Below are 24,674 nucleotides of genomic sequence, written 5' to 3'. Positions count from 1 at the left end.
AATACAATTTTTGAATCGTAACATGCCTAATACAAAAGGGCCCTAATTAGTTGATCTCCCTCTAAGATGGTTTATTATATTCTTTTTTGGCAGAGTACTTTGGCTAATCCAATTGGCTAAAAGTAAATCATATTTTGGCCAATAGGATTGTAAGCCGGCCCACCATGGCAAGGTAGACTCTTAGGGCGGGTTGGGGGAAGGGAGTGAGAGAGGTCTAGGGGATGGCAGTTTTGAAGCGGGATAATGGGGATAGGTGGCCATCATGGGTATCACTCTTACACCCTCAAGTGTAATGTCTGGAAACATGACGACCACCTGATAAATAATTGGGATCCAGTTGGTCCCCCTTAGGCCTGGTTCAACATTGGGATCGCAAAAGGCAAATCACAATCGCCTATGGAGTGTGATTGCATTTTTACAAAGCAATTGTGGCTCCATGTTGCAGTGATTGCGTTTTTCGAGTCTCATTTCAGAGAATGAGAATGGCATACTAACTATCACCAACATGTTGCATGCAGTACACCTTTGTGACATATGCACACCGCAGGCACTGCAAGGATTTACCACAGTGCTTTGCTGAATACCGGCTATCAGCAAAGAGCAGAAACGCTCCCCACCAAAAGCACAACAAGTGTGAACTGGCCCTTGAGAGAATTTGATTAGTGATTACAAATTGTTGCAACCTGCAGTGTAAAACTCAGGAGCATATTTAAAATGATTTAAATATACCGCCAAGTTCTAGTTATGGCCTCCTCCTCCTCCCCACAGCCATGCCAATCCTCTCCAAAAAGTTACAAAGCATAGAAGCGCCAACAAAACAAAAAAAATGCAGGCCGACAATCGTAATTCTGGAAAATACCAATTGCACTAGCAAAAACCCAGCAATGCAAATTACATGTTCATCGCTGTGCTGTTGCTATTGGCACAATGGGCACAATACAATTTTTGAATCGTAACATGCCTAATACAAAAGGGCCCTAATTAGTTGATCTCCCTCTAAGATGGTTTATTATATTCTTTTTTGGCAGAGTACTTTGGCTAATCCAATTGGCTAAAAGTAAATCACGTTTTGGCCAATAGGATTGTAAGCCGGCCCACCATGTCAAGGTAGACTCTTAGGGCGGGTTGGGGGAAGGGAGTGAGAGAGGTCTAGGGGATTGCAGTTTTGAAGAGGGATAATGGGGATAGGTGGCCATCATGGGTATCACTCTTACACCCTCAAGTGTAATGTCTGAAAACATGACGACCACCTGATAAATAGGTGGGATCCAGTTGGTCCCCCTTAGGCCTGGTTCAACATTGGGATTGCAAAAGGCAAATCACAATCGCCTGTGGAGTGTAATTGCATTTTTACCAAGCAATTCTGGCTCCATGTTGCAGTGATTGCATTTTTTGAGTCTCATTCCAGAGAATAAGAATGGCATACTAACTATCACCAACATGTTGCATGCAGTGCACCTTTGCGACATATGCACACCGCAGGCACTGCAAGAATTTACCACAGTGCTTTGCTGAATACCGGCTATCAGCAAAGAGCAGAAACGCTCCCCACCAAAAGCACAACAAGTGTGAACTGGCCCTTGAGAGAATTTGATTGGTGATTACAAATTGTTGCAACCTGCAGTGTAGAACTCAGGGGCATATTTAAAATGCTTTAAATATGCCGCCAAGTTCTAGTTATGGCCTCCTCCTCCCCACAGCCATACCAATCCTCTCCAAAAAGTTACAAAGCATAGAAGCGCAAACAAAACAAAAAAGATGCAGGCCAACAATCGTAATTCTGGAATATACCAATTGCACTAGCAAAAACCCAGCAATGCAAATTACATGTTCATCGCTGTGCTGTTGCTATTGGCACAATGGGCACGATACAATTTTTGAATCGTAACATGCCTAATACAAAAGGGCCCTAATTAGTTGATCTCCCTCTAAGATGTTTTAATATATTCTTTTTTGGCAGAGTACTTTGGCTAATCCAATTGGCTAAAAGTAAATCACGTTTTGGCCAATAGGATTGTAAGCCGGCCCACCATGGCAAGGTAGACTCTTAGGGCGGGTTGGGGGAAGGGAGTGAGAGAGGTCTAGGGGATTGCAGTTTTGAAGAGGGATAATGGGGATAGGTGGCCATCATGGGTATCACTCTTACACCCTCAAGTGTAATGTCTGAAAACATGACGACCACCTGATAAATAATTGGGATCCAGTTGGTCCCCCTTAGGCCTGGTTCAACATTGGGATCGCAAAAGGCAAATCACAATCGCCTATGGAGTGTGATTGCATTTTTACAAAGCAATTGTGGCTCCATGTTGCAGTGATTGCGTTTTTCGAGTCTCATTCCAGAGAATGAGAATGGCATACTAACTATCACCAACATGTTGCATGCAGTGCACCTTTGCGACATATGCACACCGCAGGCACTACAAGGATTTACCACAGTGCTTTGCTGAATACCGGCTATCGGCAAAGAGCAGAAATGCTCCCCACCAAAAGCACAACAAGTGTGAACTGGCCCTTGAGAGAATTTGATTGGTGATTACAAATTGTTGCAACCTGCAGTGTAGAACTCAGGGGCATATTTAAAATGATTTAAATATACCGCCAAGTTCTAGTTATGGCCTCCTCCTCCTCCCCACAGCCATGCCAATCCTCTCCAAAAAGTTACAAAGCATAGAAGCGCCAACAAAACAAAAAAAATGCAGGCCGACAATCGTAATTCTGGAAAATACCAATTGCACTAGCAAAAACCCAGCAATGCAAATTACATGTTCATCGCTGTGCTGTTGCTATTGGCACAATGGGCACAATACAATTTTTGAATCGTAACATGCCTAATACAAAAGGGCCCTAATTAGTTGATCTCCCTCTAAGATGGTTTATTATATTCTTTTTTGGCAGAGTACTTTGGCTAATCCAATTGGCTAAAAGTAAATCACGTTTTGGCCAATAGGATTGTAAGCCGGCCCACCATGTCAAGGTAGACTCTTAGGGCGGGTTGGGGGAAGGGAGTGAGAGAGGTCTAAGGGATGGCAGTTTTGAAGAGGGATAATGGGGATAGGTGGCCATCATGGGTATCACTCTTACACCTTCAAGTGTAATGTCTGGAAACATGACGACCACCTGATAAATAATTGGGATCCAGTTGGTCCCCCTTAGGCCTGGTTCAACATTAGGATCGCAAAAGGCAAATCACAATCGCCTATGGAGTGTGATTGCATTTTTACCAAGCAATTGTGGCTCCATGTTGCAGTGATTGCGTTTTTCGAGTCTCATTCCAGAGAATGAGAATGGCATACTAACTAACACCAACATGTTGCATGCAGTGCACCTTTGCGACATATGCACACCGCAGGCACTACAAGGATTTACCACAGTGCTTTGCTGAATACCGGCTATCAGCAAAGAGCAGAAACGCTCCCCACCAAAAGCACAACAAGTGTGAACTGGCCCTTGAGAGAATTTGATTGGTGATTACAAATTGTTGCAACCTGCAGTGTAGAACTCAGGGGCATATTTAAAATGATTTAAATATACCGCCAAGTTCTAGTTATGGCCTCCTCCTCCCCACAGCCATACCAATCCTCTCCAAAAAGTTACAAAGCATAGAAGCGCAAACAAAACAAAAAAGATGCAGGCCGACAATCGTAATTCTGGAAAATACCAATTGCACTAGCAAAAACCCAGCAATGCAAATTACATGTTCATCGCTGTGCTGTTGCTATTGGCACAATACAATTTTTGAATCGTAACATGCCTAATACAAAAGGGCCCTAATTAGTTGATCTCCCTCTAAGATGGTTTATTATATTCTTTTTTGGCAGAGTACTTTGGCTAATCCAATTGGCTAAAAGTAAATCACATTTTGGCCAATAGGATTGTAAGCCGGCCCACCATGGCAAGGTAGACTCTTAGGGCGGGTTGGGGGAAGGGAGTGAGAGAGGTCTAGGGGATGGCAGTTTTGAAGAGGGATAATGGGGATAGGTGGCCATCATGGGTATCACTCTTACACCCTCAAGTGAAATGTCTTGAAACACGACGACCACCTGATAAATTATTGGGATCCAGTTGGTCCCCTTTAGGCCTGATTCAACATTGGGATCACAAAACGCAAATCACAATCACCTATGGAGTGTGAATGCATTCTTACCAAGCAATTGTGGCTCCATGGTGCAGTGATTGCGTTTTTCGAGTCTCATTCCAGAGAATGAGAATGGCATTCTAACTGCCACCGAAATGTTGCACACAGTGCACCTCTGCGATATAAGCACACCGCAGGCACTGCAAGCATTTACCACAGTGCTTTGCTGATTACCGGCTATCAGCAAAGAGCAGAAATGCTCCCCACCAAAAGCACAACAAGTGTGAACCGGCCCTTGAGATAATTTGATTGGTGATTACAAATTGTTGCAACCTGCAGTGTAGAACTCAGGGGCATATTTAAAATGATTTAAATATACCGCCAAGTTCTAGTTATGGCCTCCTCCTCCCCACAGCCATACCAATCCTCTCCAAAAAGTTACAAAGCATAGAAGCGCAAACAAAACAAAAAAGATGCAGGCCGACAATCGTAATTCTGGAAAATACCAATTGCACTAGCAAAAACCCAGCAATGCAAATTACATGTTCATCGCTGTGCTGTTGCTATTGGCACAATGGGCACAATACAATTTTTGAATCGTAACATGCCTAATACAAAAGGGCCCTAATTAGTTGATCTCCCTCTAAGATGGTTTATTATATTCTTTTTTGGCAGAGTACTTTGGCTAATCCAATTGGCTAAAAGTAAATCACATTTTGGCCAATAGGATTGTAAGCCGGCCCACCATGGCAAGGTAGACTCTTAGGGCGGGTTGGGGGAAGGGAGTGAGAGAGGTCTAGGGGATTGCAGTTTTGAAGAGGGATAATGGGGATAGGTGGCCATCATGGGTATCACTACTACACCTTCAAGTGTAATGTCTGGAAACATGACGACCACCTGATAAATAATTGGGATCCAGTTGGTCCCCCTTAGGCCTGGTTCAACATTGGGATCGCAAAAGGCAAATCACAATCGCCTATGGAGTGTGATTGCATTTTTACCAAGCAATTGTGGCTCCATGTTGCAGTGATTACGTTTTTCGAGTCTAATTCCAGAGAATGAGAATGGCATACTAACTATCACCAACATGTTGCATGCAGTGCACCTTTGCGACATATGCACACCGCAGGCACTGCAAGGGCTTACCACAGTGCTTTGCTGAATACCGGCTATCAGCAAAGAGCAGAAACGCTCCCCACCAAAAGCACAACAAGTGTGAACTGGCCCTTGAGAGAATTTGATTGGTGATTACAAATTGTTGCAACCTGCAGTGTAGAACTCAGGGGCATATTTAAAATGCTTTAAATATGCCGCCAAGTTCTAGTTATGGCCTCCTCCTCCCCACAGCCATACCAATCCTCTCCAAAAAAGTTACAAAGCATAGATGCGCAAACAAAACAAAAAAGATGCAGGCCGACAATCGTAATTCTGGAAAATACCAATTGCACTAGCAAAAACCCAGCAATGCAATTTACATGTTTATTGCCGTGCTGTTGCTATTGGCACAATGGGCACGATACAATTTTTGAATCGTAACATGCCTAATACAAAAGGGCCCTAATTAGTTGATCTCCCTCTAAGATGGTTTATTATATTCTTTTTTGGCAGAGTACTTTGGCTAATCCAATTGGCTAAAAGTAAATCATATTTTGGCCAATAGGATTGTAAGCCGGCCCACCATGGCAAGGTAGACTCTTAGGGCGGGTTGGGGGAAGGGAGTGAGAGAGGTCTAGGGGATGGCAGTTTTGAAGCGGGATAATGGGGATAGGTGGCCATCATGGGTATCACTCTTACACCCTCAAGTGTAATGTCTGGAAACATGACGACCACCTGATAAATAATTGGGATCCAGTTGGTCCCCCTTAGGCCTGGTTCAACATTGGGATCGCAAAAGGCAAATCACAATCGCCTATGGAGTGTGATTGCATTTTTACAAAGCAATTGTGGCTCCATGTTGCAGTGATTGCGTTTTTCGAGTCTCATTTCAGAGAATGAGAATGGCATACTAACTATCACCAACATGTTGCATGCAGTACACCTTTGTGACATATGCACACCGCAGGCACTGCAAGGATTTACCACAGTGCTTTGCTGAATACCGGCTATCAGCAAAGAGCAGAAACGCTCCCCACCAAAAGCACAACAAGTGTGAACTGGCCCTTGAGAGAATTTGATTAGTGATTACAAATTGTTGCAACCTGCAGTGTAAAACTCAGGGGCATATTTAAAATGATTTAAATATACCGCCAAGTTCTAGTTATGGCCTCCTCCTCCTCCCCACAGCCATGCCAATCCTCTCCAAAAAGTTACAAAGCATAGAAGCGCCAACAAAACAAAAAAAATGCAGGCCGACAATCGTAATTCTGGAAAATACCAATTGCACTAGCAAAAACCCAGCAATGCAAATTACATGTTCATCGCTGTGCTGTTGCTATTGGCACAATGGGCACAATACAATTTTTGAATCGTAACATGCCTAATACAAAAGGGCCCTAATTAGTTGATCTCCCTCTAAGATGGTTTATTATATTCTTTTTTGGCAGAGTACTTTGGCTAATCCAATTGGCTAAAAGTAAATCACGTTTTGGCCAATAGGATTGTAAGCCGGCCCACCATGTCAAGGTAGACTCTTAGGGCGGGTTGGGGGAAGGGAGTGAGAGAGGTCTAGGGGATTGCAGTTTTGAAGAGGGATAATGGGGATAGGTGGCCATCATGGGTATCACTCTTACACCCTCAAGTGTAATGTCTGAAAACATGACGACCACCTGATAAATAGGTGGGATCCAGTTGGTCCCCCTTAGGCCTGGTTCAACATTGGGATTGCAAAAGGCAAATCACAATCGCCTGTGGAGTGTAATTGCATTTTTACCAAGCAATTCTGGCTCCATGTTGCAGTGATTGCATTTTTTGAGTCTCATTCCAGAGAATGAGAATGGCATACTAACTATCACCAACATGTTGCATGCAGTGCACCTTTGCGACATATGCACACCGCAGGCACTGCAAGAATTTACCACAGTGCTTTGCTGAATACCGGCTATCAGCAAAGAGCAGAAACGCTCCCCACCAAAAGCACAACAAGTGTGAACTGGCCCTTGAGAGAATTTGATTGGTGATTACAAATTGTTGCAACCTGCAGTGTAGAACTCAGGGGCATATTTAAAATGATTTAAATATACCGCCAAGTTCTAGTTATGGCCTCCTCCTCCTCCCCACAGCCATGCCAATCCTCTCCAAAAAGTTACAAAGCATAGAAGCGCCAACAAAACAAAAAAAATGCAGGCCGACAATCGTAATTCTGGAAAATACCAATTGCACTAGCAAAAACCCAGCAATGCAAATTACATGTTCATCGCTGTGCTGTTGCTATTGGCACAATACAATTTTTGAATCGTAACATGCCTAATACAAAAGGGCCCTAATTAGTTGATCTCCCTCTAAGATGGTTTATTATATTCTTTTTTTGGCAGAGTACTTTGGCTAATCCAATTGGCTAAAAGTAAATCACATTTTGGCCAATAGGATTGTAAGCCGGCCCACCATGGCAAGGTAGACTCTTAGGGCGGGTTGGGGGAAGGGAGTGAGAGAGGTCTAGGGGATGGCAGTTTTGAAGAGGGATAATGGGGATAGGTGGCCATCATGGGTATCACTCTTACACCCTCAAGTGAAATGTCTTGAAACACGACGACCACCTGATAAATTATTGGGATCCAGTTGGTCCCCTTTAGGCCTGATTCAACATTGGGATCACAAAACGCAAATCACAATCACCTATGGAGTGTGAATGCATTCTTACCAAGCAATTGTGGCTCCATGGTGCAGTGATTGCGTTTTTCGAGTCTCATTCCAGAGAATGAGAATGGCATTCTAACTGCCACCGAAATGTTGCACACAGTGCACCTCTGCGATATAAGCACACCGCAGGCACTGCAAGCATTTACCACAGTGCTTTGCTGATTACCGGCTATCAGCAAAGAGCAGAAATGCTCCCCACCAAAAGCACAACAAGTGTGAACCGGCCCTTGAGAGAATTTGATTGGTGATTACAAATTGTTGCAACCTGCAGTGTAGAACTCAGGGGCATATTTAAAATGATTTAAATACACCGCCAAGTTCTAGTTATGGCCTCCTCCTCCCCACAGCCATACCAATCCTCTCCAAAAAGTTACAAAGCATAGAAGCGCAAACAAAACAAAAAAGATGCAGGCCGACAATCGTAATTCTGGAAAATACCAATTGCACTAGCAAAAACCCAGCAATGCAAATTACATGTTCATCGCTGTGCTGTTGCTATTGGCACAATGGGCACAATACAATTTTTGAATCGTAACATGCCTAATACAAAAGGGCCCTAATTAGTTGATCTCCCTCTAAGATGGTTTATTATATTCTTTTTTGGCAGAGTACTTTGGCTAATCCAATTGGCTAAAAGTAAATCACATTTTGGCCAATAGGATTGTAAGCCGGCCCACCATGGCAAGGTAGACTCTTAGGGCGGGTTGGGGGAAGGGAGTGAGAGAGGTCTAGGGGATTGCAGTTTTGAAGAGGGATAATGGGGATAGGTGGCCATCATGGGTATCACTACTACACCTTCAAGTGTAATGTCTGGAAACATGACGACCACCTGATAAATAATTGGGATCCAGTTGGTCCCCCTTAGGCCTGGTTCAACATTGGGATCGCAAAAGGCAAATCACAATCGCCTATGGAGTGTGATTGCATTTTTACCAAGCAATTGTGGCTCCATGTTGCAGTGATTACGTTTTTCGAGTCTAATTCCAGAGAATGAGAATGGCATACTAACTATCACCAACATGTTGCATGCAGTGCACCTTTGCGACATATGCACACCGCAGGCACTGCAAGGGTTTACCACAGTGCTTTGCTGAATACCGGCTATCAGCAAAGAGCAGAAACGCTCCCCACCAAAAGCACAACAAGTGTGAACTGGCCCTTGAGAGAATTTGATTGGTGATTACAAATTGTTGCAACCTGCAGTGTAGAACTCAGGGGCATATTTAAAATGCTTTAAATATGCCGCCAAGTTCTAGTTATGGCCTCCTCCTCCCCACAGCCATACCAATCCTCTCCAAAAAGTTACAAAGCATAGAAGCGCAAACAAAACAAAAAAGATGCAGGCCGACAATCGTAATTCTGGAAAATACCAATTGCACTAGCAAAAACCCAGCAATGCAATTTACATGTTTATTGCCGTGCTGTTGCTATTGGCAATATGGGCACTATACATATTTTGAATCGTAACATGCCTAATACAAAAGGGCCCTAATTAGTTGATCTCCCTCTAAGATGGTTTATTATATTCTTTTTTGGCAGAGTACTTTGGCTAATCCAATTGGCTAAAAGTAAATCACATTTTGGCCAATAGGATTGTAAGCCGGCCCACCATGGCAAGGTAGACTCTTAGGGCGGGTTGGGGGAAAGGAGTGAGAGAGGTCTAGGGGATGGCAGTTTTGAAGAGGGATAATGGGGATAGGTGGCCATCATGGGTATCACTCTTACACCCTCAAGTGTAATGTCTGAAAACATGACGACCACCTGATAAATAATTGGGATCCAGTTGGTCCCCCTTAGGCCTGGTTCAACATTGGGATCGCAAAAGGCAAATCACAATCGCCTATGGAGTGTGATTGCATTTTTACAAAGCAATTGTGGCTCCATGTTGCAGTGATTGCGTTTTTCGAGTCTCATTCCAGAGAATGAGAATGGCATACTAACTATCACCAACATGTTGCATGCAGTGCACCTTTGCGACATATGCACACCGCAGGCACTACAAGGATTTACCACAGTGCTTTGCTGAATACCGGCTATCAGCAAAGAGCAGAAACGCTCCCCACCAAAAGCACAACAAGTGTGAACTGGCCCTTGAGAGAATTTGATTGGTGATTACAAATTGTTGCAACCTGCAGTGTAGAACTCAGGGGCATATTTAAAATGATTTAAATATACCGCCAAGTTCTAGTTATGGCCTCCTCCTCCTCCCCACAGCCATGCCAATCCTCTCCAAAAAGTTACAAAGCATAGAAGCGCCAACAAAACAAAAAAAATGCAGGCCGACAGTCGTAATTCTGGAAAATACCAATTGCACTAGCAAAAACCCAGCAATGCAAATTACATGTTCATCGCTGTGCTGTTGCTATTGGCACAATGGGCACGACACAATTTTTGAATCGTAACATGCCTAATACAAAAGGGCCCTAATTAGTTGATCTCCCTCTAAGATGGTTTATTATATTCTTTTTTGGCAGAGTACTTTGGCTAATCCAATTGGCTAAAAGTAAATCACATTTTGGCCAAATAGGATTGTAAGCCGGCCCACCATGGCAAGGTAGACTCTTAGGGCGGGTTGGGGAAAGGGAGTGAGAGAGGTCTAGGGGATGGCAGTTTTGAAGAGGGATAATGGGGATAGGTGGCCATCATGGGTATCACTCTTACACCCTCAAGTGTAATGTCTGGAAACATGACGACCACCTGATAAATAATTGGGATCCAGTTGGTCCCCCTTAGGCCTGGTTCAACATTGGGATCGCAAAAGGCAAATCACAATCGCCTATGGTGTGTGATTGCATTTTTACCAAGCAATTGTGGCGCCATGTTGCATTGATTGCGTTTTTCGAGTCTCATTCCAGAGAATGAGAATGGCATACTAACTATCACCAACATGTTGCATGCAGTGCACCTTTGCGACATATGCACACCGCAGGCACTGCAAGAATTTACCACAGTGCTTTGCTGAATACCGGCTATCAGCAAAGAGCAGAAACGCTCCCCACCAAAAGCACAACAAGTGTGAACTGGCCCTTGAGAGAATTTGATTGGTGATTACAAATTGTTGCAACCTGCAGTGTAGAACTCAGGGGCATATTTAAAATGCTTTAAATATGCCGCCAAGTTCTAGTTATGGCCTCCTCCTCCCCACAGCCATACCAATCCTCTCCAAAAAGTTACAAAGCATAGAAGCGCAAACAAAACAAAAAAGATGCAGGCCGACAATCGTAATTCTGGAAAATACCAATTGCACTAGCAAAAACCCAGCAATGCAAATTACATGTTCATCGCTGTGCTGTTGCTATTGGCACAATACAATTTTTGAATCGTAACATGCCTAATACAAAGGGGCCCTAATTAGTTGATCTCCCTCTAAGATGGTTTATTATATTCTTTTTTGGCAGAGTACTTTGGCTAATACAATTGGCTAAAAGTAAATCACATTTTGGCCAATAGGATTGTAAGCCGGCCCACCATGGCAAGGTAGACTCTTAGGGCGGGTTGGGGGAAGGGAGTGAGAGAAGTCTAGGGGATTGCAGTTTTGAAGCGGGATAATGGGGATAGGGGGCCATCATGGGTATCACTCTTACACCCTCAAGTGTAATGTCTGGAAACATGACGACCACCTGATAAATAGGTGGGATCCAGTTGGTCGCCCTTAGGCCTGGTTCAACATTGGGATTGCAAAAGGCAAATCACAATCGCCTGTGGAGTGTAATTGCATTTTTACCAAGCAATTCTGGCTCCATGTTGCAGTGATTGCATTTTTCGAGTCTCATTCCAGAGAATGAGAATGGCATACTAACTATCACCAACATGTTGCATGCAGTGCACCTTTGCGACATATGCACACCGCAGGCACTGCAAGAATTTACCACAGTGCTTTGCTGAATACCGGCTATCAGCAAAGAGCAGAAACGCTCCCCACCAAAAGCACAACAAGTGTGAACTGGCCCTTGAGAGAATTTGATTGGTGATTACAAATTGTTGCAACCTGCAGTGTAGAACTCAGGGGCATATTTAAAATGCTTTAAATATGCCGCCAAGTTCTAGTTATGGCCTCCTCCTCCCCACAGCCATACCAATCCTCTCCAAAAAGTTACAAAGCATAGAAGCGCAAACAAAACAAAAAAGATGCAGGCCAACAATCGTAATTCTGGAATATACCAATTGCACTAGCAAAAACCCAGCAATGCAAATTACATGTTCATCGCTGTGCTGTTGCTATTGGCACAATGGGCACGATACAATTTTTGAATCGTAACATGCCTAATACAAAAGGGCCCTAATTAGTTGATCTCCCTCTAAGATGTTTTAATATATTCTTTTTTGGCAGAGTACTTTGGCTAATCCAATTGGCTAAAAGTAAATCACATTTTGGCCAATAGGATTGTAAGCCGGCCCACCATGGCAAGGTAGACTCTTAGGGCGGGTTGGGGGAAGGGAGTGAGAGAGGTCTAGGGGATTGCAGTTTTGAAGAGGGATAATGGGGATAGGTGGCCATCATGGGTATCACTCTTACACCCTCAAGTGTAATGTCTGAAAACATGACGACCACCTGATAAATAATTGGGATCCAGTTGGTCCCCCTTAGGCCTGGTTCAACATTGGGATCGCAAAAGGCAAATCACAATCGCCTATGGAGTGTGATTGCATTTTTACAAAGCAATTGTGGCTCCATGTTGCAGTGATTGCGTTTTTCGAGTCTCATTCCAGAGAATGAGAATGGCATACTAACTATCACCAACATGTTGCATGCAGTGCACCTTTGCGACATATGCACACCGCAGGCACTACAAGGATTTACCACAGTGCTTTGCTGAATACCGGCTATCGGCAAAGAGCAGAAACGCTCCCCACCAAAAGCACAACAAGTGTGAACTGGCCCTTGAGAGAATTTGATTGGTGATTACAAATTGTTGCAACCTGCAGTGTAGAACTCAGGGGCATATTTAAAATGATTTAAATATACCGCCAAGTTCTAGTTATGGCCTCCTCCGCCCCACAGCCATACCAATCCTCTCCAAAAAGTTACAAAGCATAGAAGCGCAAACAAAACAAAAAAGATGCAGGCCGACAATCGTAATTCTGTAAAATACCAATTGCACTAGCAAAAACCCAGCAATGCAAATTACATGTTCATCGCTGTGCTGTTGCTATTGGCACAATGGGCACGACACAATTTTTGAATCGTAACATGCCTAATACAAAAGGGCCCTAATTAGTTGATCTCCCTCTAAGATGGTTTATTATATTCTTTTTTGGCAGAGTACTTTGGCTAATCCAATTGGCTAAAAGTAAATCACATTTTGGCCAAATAGGATTGTAAGCCGGCCCACCATGGCAAGGTAGACTCTTAGGGCGGGTTGGGGAAAGGGAGTGAGAGAGGTCTAGGGGATGGCAGTTTTGAAGAGGGATAATGGGGATAGGTGGCCATCATGGGTATTACTCTTACACCCTCAAGTGTAATGTCTGGAAACATGACGACCACCTGATAAATAGGTGGGATCCAGTTGGTCCCCCTTAGGCCTGGTTCAACATTGGGATCGCAAAAGGCAAATCACAATCGCCTGTGGAGTGTAATTGCATTTTTACCAAGCAATTCTGGCTCCATGTTGCAGTGATTGCATTTTTCGAGTCTCATTCCAGAGAATGAGAATGGCATACTAACTATCACCAACATGTTGCATGCAGCGCACCTTTGCGACATATGCACACCGCAGGCACTGCAAGAATTTACCACAGTGCTTTGCTGAATACCGGCTATCAGCAAAGAGCAGAAACGCTCCCCACCAAAAGCACAACAAGTGTGAACTGGCCCTTGAGAGAATTTGATTGGTGATTACAAATTGTTGCAACCTGCAGTGTAAAACTCAGGGGCATATTTAAAATGCTTTAAATATGCCGCCAAGTTCTAGTTATGGCCTCCTCCTCCCCACAGCCATACCAATCCTCTCCAAAAAGTTACAAAGCATAGAAGCGCAAACAAAACAAAAAAGATGCAGGCCGACAATCGTAATTCTGGAATATACCAATTGCACTAGCAAAAACCCAGCAATGCAAATTACATGTTCATCGCTGTGCTGTTGCTATTGGCACAATACAATTTTTGAATCGTAACATGCCTAATACAAAGGGGCCCTAATTAGCTGATCTCCCTCTAAGATGGTTTATTATATTCTTTTTTGGCAGAGTACTTTGGCTAATACAATTGGCTAAAAGTAAATCACGTTTTGGCCAATAGGATTGTAAGCCGGCCCACCATGGCAAGGTAGACTCTTAGGGCGGGATGGGGGAAGGGAGTGAGAGAAGTCTAAGGGATTGCAGTTTTGAAGCGGGATAATGGGGATAGGGGGCCATCATGGGTATCACTCTTACACCCTCAAGTGTAATGTCTGGAAACATGACGACCACCTGATAAATAGGTGGGATCCAGTTGGTCCCCCTTAGGCCTGGTTCAACATTGGGATCGCAAAAGGCAAATCACAATCGCCTGTGGAGTGTAATTGCATTTTTACCAAGCAATTCTGGCTTCATGTTGCAGTGATTGCATTTTCGAGTCTCATTCCAGAGAATGAGAATGGCATACTAACTATCACCAACATGTTGCATGCAGTGCACCTTTGCGACATATGCACACCGCAGGCACTGCAAGAATTTACCACAGTGCTTTGCTGAATACCGGCTATCAGCAAAGAGCAGAAACGCTCCCCACCAAAAGCACAACAAGTGTGAACTGGCCCTTGAGAGAATTTGATTGGTGATTACAAATTGTTGCAACCTGCAGTGTAGAACTCAGGGGCATATTTAAAATGATTTAAATATACCGCCAAGTTCTAGTTATGGCCTCCTCCTCCCCACAGCCATACCAATCCTCTCCAAAAAGTTACAAAGCATAGAAGCGCAAACAAAACAAAAAAGATGCAGGCCGACAATCGTAATTCTGGAAAATACCAATTGCACTAGCAAAAACCCAGCAATGCAATTTACATGTTTATTGCCGTGCTGTTGCTATTGGCAATATGGGCACTATACAATTTTTGAATCGTAACATGCCTAATACAAAAGGGCCCTAATTAGTTGATCTCCCTCTAAGATGGTTTATTATATTCTTTTTTGGCAGAGTACTTTGGCTAATCCACTTGGCTAAAAGTAAATCACATTTTGGCCAATAGGATTGTAAGCCGGCCCACCATGGCAAGGTAGACTCTTAGGGCGGGTTGGGGGAAGGGAGTGAGAGAGGTCTAGGGGATGGCAGTTTTGAAGAGGGATAATGGGGATAGGTGGCCATCATGGGTATCACTCTTACACCCTCAAGTGTAATGTCTGGAAACACGACGACCACCTGATAAATAATTGGGATCCAGTTGGTCCCCTTTAGGCGTGATTAAAGATTGGGATCACAAAAGGCAAATCACAATCACCTATGGAGTGTGATTGCATTCTTACCAAGCAATTGTGGCTCCATGTTGCAGTGATTGCGTTTTTCGAGTCTCATTCCAGAGAATGAGAATGGCATTCTAACTGCCACCGAAATGTTGCACACAGTGCACCTCTGCGATATAAGCACACCGCAGGCACTGCAAGCATTTACCACAGTGCTTTGCTGAATACCGGCTATCAGCAAAGAGCAGAAATGCTCCCCACCAAAAGCACAAGTGTGAACTGGCCCTTGAGAGAATTTGATTGGTGATTACAAATTGTTGCAACCTGCAGTGTAGAACTCAGGGGCATATTTAAAATGATTTAAATATACCGTCAAGTTCTGGTTATGGCCTCCTCCTCCCCACAGCCATACCAATCCTCTCCAAAAAGTTACAAAGCATAGAAGCGCAAACAAAACAAAAAAGATGCAGGCCGACAATCGTAATTCTGGAAAATTCCAATTGCACTAGCAAAAACCCAGCAATGCAAATTACATGTTCATCGCCGTGCTGTTGCTATTGGCAGAATGGGCACGATACAATCTTTGAATCGTAACATGCCTAATACAAAAGGGCCCTAATTAGTTGATCTCCCTCTAAGATGGTTTATTATATTCTTTTTTGGCAGAGTACATTGGCTAATCCAATTGGCTAAAAGTAAATCACGTTTTGGCCAATAGGATTGTAAGCCGGCCCACCATGGCAAGGTAGACTCTTAGGGCGGGTTGGGGGAAGGGAGTGAGAGAGGTCTAGGGGATGGCAGTTTTGAAGAGGGATAATGGGGATAGGTGGCCATCATAGGTATCACTCTTACACCCTCAAGTGTAATGTCTGGAAACACGACGACCACCTGATAAATAATTGGGATCCAGTTGGTCCCCCTTAGGCCTGGTTCGACATTGGGATCGCAAAAGGCAAATCACAATCGCCTATGGAGTGTGATTGCAATTTTACCAAGCAATTGTGGCTCCATGTTGCAGTGATTGCATTTTTCGAGTCTCATTCCAGAGAATAAGAATGGCATATTAACTACCACCAACATGTTGCATGCAGTGCACCTTTGCGACATATGCACACTGCAGGCACTGCAAGGATTTACCACAGTGCTTTGCTGAATACTGGTTATCAGCAAAGAGCAGAAACGCTCCCCACCAAAAGCACAGCAAGTGTGAACTGGCCCTTGAGAGAATTTGATTGGTGATTACAAATTGTAGAAACCTGCAGTGTAGAATTCAGGGGCATATTTAAAATGATTTAAATATACCGCCAAGTTCTAGTTATGGCCTCCTCCTCCTCCCCACAGCCATACCAATCCTCTCCAAAAAGTTACAAAGCATAGAAGCGCAAACAAAACAAAAAAGATGCAGGCCGACAATCGTAATTCTGGAAAATACCAATTGCACTAGCAAAATGCAAATTACATGTTCATCGCTGTGCTGTTGCTATTGGCACAATACAATTTTTGAATCGTAACATGCCTAATACAAAAGGGCCCTAATTAGTTGATCTCCCTCTAAGATGGTTTATTATATTCTTTTTTGGCAGAGTACTTTGGCTAATCCAATTGGCTAAAAGTAAATCACATTTTGGCCAATAGGATTCTAAGCCGGCCCACCATGGCAAGGTAGACTCTTAGGGCATGTTGGGGGAAGGGAGTGAGAGAGGTCTAGGGGATTGCAGTTTTGAAGAGGGATAATGGTGATAGGGGGCCAACATGGGTATCACTCTTACACCCTCAAGTGTAATGTCTGGAAACATGACGACCACCTGATAAATAATTAGGATCCAGTTGGTCCCCCTTAGGTCTGGTTCAACATTGGGATCGCAAAAGGCAAATCACAATCGCCTGTGGAGTGTGATTGCATTTTTACCAAGCAATTGTGGCTCCATGTTGCAGTGATTGCGTTTTTCGAGTCTCATTCCAGAGAATGAGAATGGCATACTAACTATCACCAACATGTTGCATGCAGTGCACCTTTGCGACATATGCACACCGCAGGCACTGCAAGGATTTACCACAGTGCTTTGCTGAATACCGGCTATCAGCAAAGAGCAGAAACGCTCCCCACCAAAAGCACAACAAGTGTGAACTGGCCCTTGAGAGAATTTGATTGGTGATTACAAATTGTTGCAACCTGCAGTGTAGAACTCAGGGGCATATTTAAAATGATTTAAATATGCCGGCAAGTTCTAGTTATGGCCTCCTCCTCCCCACAGCCATACCAATCCTCTCCAAAAAGTTACAAAGCATAGAAGCGCAAACAAAACAAAAAAGATGCAGGCCGACAATCGTAATTCTGGAAAAATACCAATTGCACTAGCAAAAACCCAGCAATGCAAATTACATGTTCATAGCTGTGCTGCTGCTATTGGCACAATACAATTTTTGAATCGTAATATGCCTAATACAAAAGGGCCCTAATTAGTTGATCTCCCTCTAAGATGGTTTATTATATTCTTTTTTGGCAGAGTACTTTGGCTAATCCAATTGGCTAAAAGTAAATCACATTTTGGCCAATAGGATTGTAAGACGGCCCACCATGGCAAGGTAGACTCTTAGGGCGGGTTGGGGGAAGGGAGTGAGAGAGGTCTAGTGGATTGCAGTTTTGAAGAGGGATAATGGGGATAGGGGGCCATCATGGGTATCACTCTTACACCCTCAAGTGTAATGTCTGGAAACATGACGACCACCTGTTAAATAATTGGGATCCAGTTGGTCCCCCTTAGGCCTGGTTATACATTGGGATCGCAAAAGGCAAATCACAATCGCCTGTGGAGTGTGATTGCATTTTTACCAAGCAATTGTGGCTCCATGTTGCAGTGATTGCGTTTTTCGAGTCTCATTCCAGAGAATGAGAATGGCATACTAACTACCACCAACATATTGCATGCAGTGCACCTTTGCGACATATGCACACCGCAGGCACTACAAGGATTTACCACAGTGCTTTGCTGAATACCGGCTATCAGCAAAGAGCATAAACGCTCCCCACCAAAAGCACAACAAGTGTGAACTGGCCCTTGAGAGAATTTGATTGGTGATTACAAATTGTTGCAACCTGCAGTGTAGAACTCAGGGGCATATTTAAAATGATTTAAATATGCCGCCAAGTTCTAGTTATGGCCTCCTCCTCCCCACAGCCATACCAATGCTCTCCAAAAAGTAACAAAGCATAGAAGCGCAAACAAAACAAAAAAGATGCAGGCCGACAATCGTAATTCTGGAAAATACCAATCGCACTAGCAAAAACCCAGCAATGCAAATTACATGTCCATCGCTGTGCTGTTGCTATTGGCAGAATGGGCACGATACAATCTTTGAATTGTAACATGCCTAATACAAAAGGGCCCTAATTAGTTGATCTCCCTCTAAGATGGTTTATTATATTCTTTTTTGGCAGAGTACTTTGGCTAATCCAATTGGCTAAAAGTAAATCACATTTTGGCCAATAGGATTGTAAGCCGGCCCACCATGGCAAGGTAGACTCTTACAGCGGGTTGGGGGAAGGGAGTGAGAGAGGTCTAGGGGATGGCAGTTTTGAAGAGGGATAATAGGGATAGGTGGCCATCATGGGTATCACTCTTACACCCTCAAGTGTAATGTCTGGAAACACGACGACCACCTGATAAATAATTGGGATCCAGTTGGTCCCCTTTAGGCCTGGTTCAACATTGGGATCACAAAAGGCAAATCATATCCGCCTATGGAGTGTGATTGCATTTTTACCAAGCAATTGTGGCTCCATGATGCAGTGATTGCGTTTTTCGAGTCTCATTCCAAAGAATGAGAATGGCATACTAACTATCACCAACATGTTGCATGCAGTGCACCTTTGCGACATATGCACACCGCAGGCACTGCAAGGATTTACCACAGTGCTTTGCTGAATACCGGCTATCAGCAAAGAGCAGAAACGCTCCCCACCAAAAGCACAACAAGTGTGAACTGGCCCTTGAGAGAATTTGATTGGTGATTACAAATTGTTGCAACCTGCAGTGTAGAACTCAGGGGCATATTTAAAATGATTTAAATATACCCCCAAGTTATACTTATGGCCTCCTCCTACCCACAGCCATACCAATCCTCACCAAAAAGTTACAAAGCATAGAAGCGCAAACAAAACAAAAAAGATGCAGGCCGACAATCGTAATTCTGGAAAATACTAATTGCACTAGAAAAAAACCAGCAATGCAATTTACATGTTCATCACCGTGCTGTTGCTATTGGCAAAATGTGCACGATACAATTCTTGAATCGATACGTACCTAATACAAAAGGGCCCTAATTAGTTTATCTCCCTCTAAGATGGTTTATTATATTCTTTTTCGGCAGAGGGCTTTGGCTAATCCAATTGGCTAGAAGTAAATCACATTTTGGCCAATAGGATTGTAAGCCGGCCCACCATGGCAAGGTAGACTCTTAGGGCGGGTTGGGAGAAGGGAGTGAGAGAGGTCTAGGGGATGGCAGTTTTGAAGAGGGATAATGGGGATAGGTGGTCATCATGGGTACCACTCTCTCACCCTCAAGTGTAATGTCTGGACATACGACGACCACCTGATAATTGGAATCCAGTTGGTCCCCCTTAGGCCTGGTTCAACATTGGAATCGCAAAAGGCAAATCACAATCGCCTATGGAGTGTGATTGTATTTTTACCAAGCAATTGTGGCTACATGGTGCAGTGATTGCGTTTTTTGAGTCTCATTCCAGAGAATCAGAATGGCATACTAACTACCACCAACATGTTGCATGCAGTGCACCTTTGCGATATAAAGCACACCGCAGGCACTGCAAGGATTTACCACAGTGCTTTGCTGAATACCGGCTTTCAGCAAAGAGCAGAAACGCTCCCCACCAAAAGCACTCCAAGCACCAACAAATTACTGTACGCGGAAGAAAGTAAGTAAAAACATGGGGTGTATTGTAGTACAGAAAAATGTGTATACCAAATATAAATGCACTGGCTCAAAATTTAGACTTGGTAGACAAAGTAATTACAGTGACAAATGTTACATGACGCAACATGTTGAGAGAGCCTTGTCCTTGTAAGCTTACAATCTATGAGAATTGGGGCGATGGGGTAGTAACAACATATATACAGGGCCGGCGCTACCATAGAGGCAAAGGAGGAAATTGCCACAGAGCCTTTAGGGGCCCCCAGTGGCTACAAGAGGAAACAATTTTTTTCAAAAAGACCTTATAGGTTTTGAGAAAACTGATTTTAAAGTTTCAAAGGAAAAAAAATTACACATTTAAAAACCCGCCGACTTTAACGGTTAATAGCAAATCCACCTTAAATGCTAAAATCCCTATATTTGCAGGATATGTTAAGGAGATCATTGGGAAGAAGAGGAAAAAAAATATTTTTCAAAAAGACCTTACAGTTTTTGAGAAAATCGATTTTAAAGTTTCGAAGGAAAAAAAGTATACTTTTAAATGCGGTAAATGTCACTTTCAGTAACAAACCTAACGGTAGTGTAATTTTACATGTACCAAAGGAAAGAGCAATGAATTTCCTGATGGGGTTTCCAGGGGGTCCATATGCAGCCGCAGCGCTTTGGCCAGAGATCGCTATACAGCCACAATATGGCTGTATGAAGATCCCTGGCACTTTTTCCTATTTTCCCATTTTTTTTTTGTATGTTTAGAGTGTGGGATTTTTTTTTTTTAATTATGTGGGGTCCCCCCTCCTGAAACTTTTTAACCCCCCTGTCCCCCATGCAGGCTGGGATAGCCAGAATGTGGAGCTCCGACGGATTGGGGCTTTACACCCTGACAATACCAGCTGCAAAAAAGGTCCCTTAATGACGATTTTTGTTCCGGGGTATCTGATGGGGGGCCCCCAGGTTTATTTTGCCCTGGGGCCCCATTGTTGCTTAAACCGGCCCTGCATGTATACCAAAAGGTGATGTGTTTTTAGGTTTCCTAGTGAGGAGCACAACTTTGCCAGAGGTTGATGTGGGAGTGGCCGAAGTTGGAGTGTGTAGGCTTGTTGGAAAATGTATCTATCAAGTGTGATGCTTTTTCAGGACCATATACTAGCACAGAGTAACAATTCATAGCAGCAATTCATAGCTGTTGCATGAAATAACTGGAGAATTGTTGCCACCCTGTCCTCCTATAAATTGTAACGCCAGATTACTATCAAGTGTGACCATGTTTCAGGGCCGGCGTATACAGTCACGCTCTTTCAATCAGTTGTAAATGGTGGTGAGAAATGACTTTTGGGTACCTCTCCCATTTGTAGAGCTGCAGGACTGTCTTACAGGATGTATTCTCTGCAGAACCCGGCACCCGGCCTCCAGTACTGCAGAGTGACCAAGATCTGCTTTCCTTTCAGTCCTCTACCCCAATGTGCATCCATACTAGAACAGCAGTGAAAAGCACCACCTGAGAGGGCGGGTGCCAGAGGCTCCCAGCATCCTCTATCTATACCCAGCTGAGTAGTGTGAGATCATCAGGTAATCCTGGCCAGGGCAGTTTCTAGGCAAAAATACACCCAGGGCGAGGGCACCCTCCCCCCTCCATGTGGAGCCAGGTATAGGTGCCCGCAGCATAGGTTAGCCAGGTCTAGTTGCACTTAGTATAGGTAGCCAGCTATAAGTCCCACCAGTATAGGTAGCCAGGCATAGGTGCCCCAGTATAGGTAGCCAGCTATAGGTCCCCACAGTATAGGTTAGCCAGGTAGGTGCCTCCAGTATAGGTATGTAGTATAGTTGTCCCGGCATAGGTTAGATAGGCAGGTGTCGCCTCTATAGGTTAGATAGGTAGGCGTCCCCAGTACAGGTTAGCTAGGTGGGTGCCTCCAATATAGGTAGCCAGAATAGTTGCCCCCAGCATGTTACATATGTAGGTGCCCCCAGTATAGGTTAGTTAGTTAGGTGCCTCCAATATAGGTTAGATAGGTAGCTGCCCCCAGTAAAGGCTAGATAGGTAGGTGCCCCCAGTACAGGTTAGATAGGTAGATGCCCCCAGTATTGGCTAGATAGGTAGGTGCCCCCAGTATGTTAGATAGGTATCTTCCCCCAATATAGGTTAGATAGGTAGGTGCCCCCAGTACAGGCTAGATAGGTAGGTGCCTCCAGTATAGGTTAGATAGGTAGAAGCACGCAGTACAGATTAGATAGGTAGCGGCCCCCGTATAAGTTAAATAGGTAAGTATGACAAAAAAGTTAGTCGGGAGCCTCATATACAACATATCAAAAATATTTTTTATTCCAAAAGCATAGTGTGAACAAACCCCCCCTCCCCCCTTTTAAAACCATAAAAATGGCTGCAGTTCTCATAGAGAATGGTAGGCCTAGCGCTAGATGAATTTGGAGTGCACTCCTATTATTCAAGCATAAACAACAGTTATTAATAGCGTGTTTGTTCGGGCCCCCTTTATGTAAACTCCGGATGCTATTAATCCTTGTGATGTTCTCTATAGGTATCCGGGTCATGTGCCATATGTCATGGATAGCATATGATGAATAGACTTCAGCCTCTTACTTTAGCTCCCCTTTTTATATGCAGAACATACCCAGCAATTTTTCTAAGCAGACCGACACTCGCCGGGACTCACCTGTCCTTTTGTATAAGAGTGTTACGCTATAATGGCGGGTACTTCCGGCATTAGCAACGTCCATATGCCAGGTTCCCTTGCGTGCCACTCGTCTGCCGACGTCCGTTTATGTGCACCGGCTACTTCTGCTGTTCAGGCGTTTTGAAGCAGGAACCAGGATGCTGGGGGGAGAGAGCGAGGCCGTACACAGAGATCCGTCACATGACCGCAGCCTCACGTGACGCGTTTCACCCGGCGTCGGGTTTCTTCAGACAGGTAGGTACCTGCAATATAGGTTAGATAGGTAGCTGCCCCCAGTATACGTTAGATAGGTAGGTACCAGCAATATAAGTTAGATAGGTAGCTGACCCCAGTATAGGTTAGATAGGTAGGTACCAGCAATATAGGTTAGATAGGTAGCTGCCCCCAGTATAGATTAGATAGGTAGGTACTCCCAGTATAGTTTAGATAGGTAGGTACTTCCAGTATAGGTTAGATAGGTAGCTGCCTCCAATATAGTTTAGACAGGTAGGTGCTCGCAGTATAGGATAGGTAGCTGCCCCCAGTATAGGTTAGATAGGTAGGTGCTTGCAGTATAGGTTAGATAGGTAGGTGCCCCCCAATATAGGCTAGGTAGGTAGGTGCCCCCAGTATAGGTTAGATAGGTAGGTAACCCCAGTATAGGCTAGATAGGTAGGTGCCCCCAGTATAGGTTAGATAGGAGGCTGCCCCCGTATAGGTTAGATAGGTAGGTTTTCCCCATATAGGCTAGATAGGTAGGTGCCCCCAGTATAGGTTAGATAGGTAGGTACCCCCAGTATAGGTTAGATAGGTAGCTGCCCCCAGTATCGGCTAGATAGGTAGGTACCCTCTTCCCCCCATCATGGAGAGGGGAGACAGCCGAGGGGAGAGCGACCCGACATTTCCCTCCATTCCTCTCCCAGGCCGCCCCCCGTGCTCCCCCTCCGATGCAGAGTAAAGCGCAGCAGGAATGTAGAGAGCAACTCACCTGCCTGTGTTCCAATCGCCGGTCACTATCCGCTGGTCTCCTCCTCTGCATAGCCACTTATACACACTATACTTCCTGCTAAATAGGTACCCCCAGGAAGTATAGTGTGTATAAGCGCTATGCAGAGGAGGAGGCCAGCGGCTAGTGACCGGCGATTGGAACTCAGGCAGGTGAGTTGCCCTCTACCTTACTTCCTGTTGCTCTCTACATTGCTTCCTGCTGCGCTTTACTCTGCATCGGAGGGGAAGCACGGAGGGTGGCCCGGGAGAGGGAGGGAGGGAGAGGTTGGGCTGCTCTCCACACAGCTGCAGCTCCCCCTCCATCACTGCGCCCTCCACCGCCCTCAGGGCGGCCGCACATCCCTACAAAACAGGCCTGATCCTGACTCTATGGAAGGAGTTAATAAGCCTGAGGTAGAGAATATAACCTTGCGAGACAATCATAACCATAAAGAAAAAGTAACATTAATAAGCAGATATAAGATGGAACTGTGCCCCATTGTAGAATGGAATGTCCACTTTCACACATATCACGCATGATCAGATAATGACTCAGATACTTCCAGCTAGTTGTTATGCCTGGTACATACGCACCATGCAATTTCCCATCAGATAGACGGGTCCAAACAATGATTTCTGACAGGTCCTATCTGATCTGATTTCTGATCATTTTTCTGATGCATTTTTGTAGACGTTTTTGGAAAGTTTAATTGGAAAAACGATCTAAAATAAGATCGGATCTGTTGAAAATTATCAATTCAATCCGTCTATCTATCTGAAGGAAATTGCATGGTGTGACCCAGGCATAGCACCTATAGGATGTAGTCTTCCCAGTG

The 24,674-nt window shown here is 44.3% G+C and overlaps 1 long non-coding RNA gene across 2 annotated transcripts in view; it reads right to left on the bottom strand.

The window, feature by feature from the left end:
* Positions 1-24,674, bottom strand: part of LOC137533938 (uncharacterized) — a 230,370-nt gene that overhangs the window by 198,363 nt on the left and 7,333 nt on the right. For both annotated transcript variants that reach the window (XR_011024256.1, XR_011024257.1), the window contains exon 2: positions 22,852-23,114. This is a non-coding gene — a long non-coding RNA (uncharacterized lncRNA). The remainder of the gene's footprint in view (positions 1-22,851; positions 23,115-24,674) is intronic.

The sequence above is a fragment of the Hyperolius riggenbachi genome, chromosome 10 (genome assembly GCF_040937935.1).
Source record: "Hyperolius riggenbachi isolate aHypRig1 chromosome 10, aHypRig1.pri, whole genome shotgun sequence".
Classification (NCBI taxonomy): domain Eukaryota; kingdom Metazoa; phylum Chordata; class Amphibia; order Anura; family Hyperoliidae; genus Hyperolius; species Hyperolius riggenbachi.
Note: the sequence above shows the minus strand (reverse complement) of the source record. Positions and strands in the feature narration are given on the sequence as shown.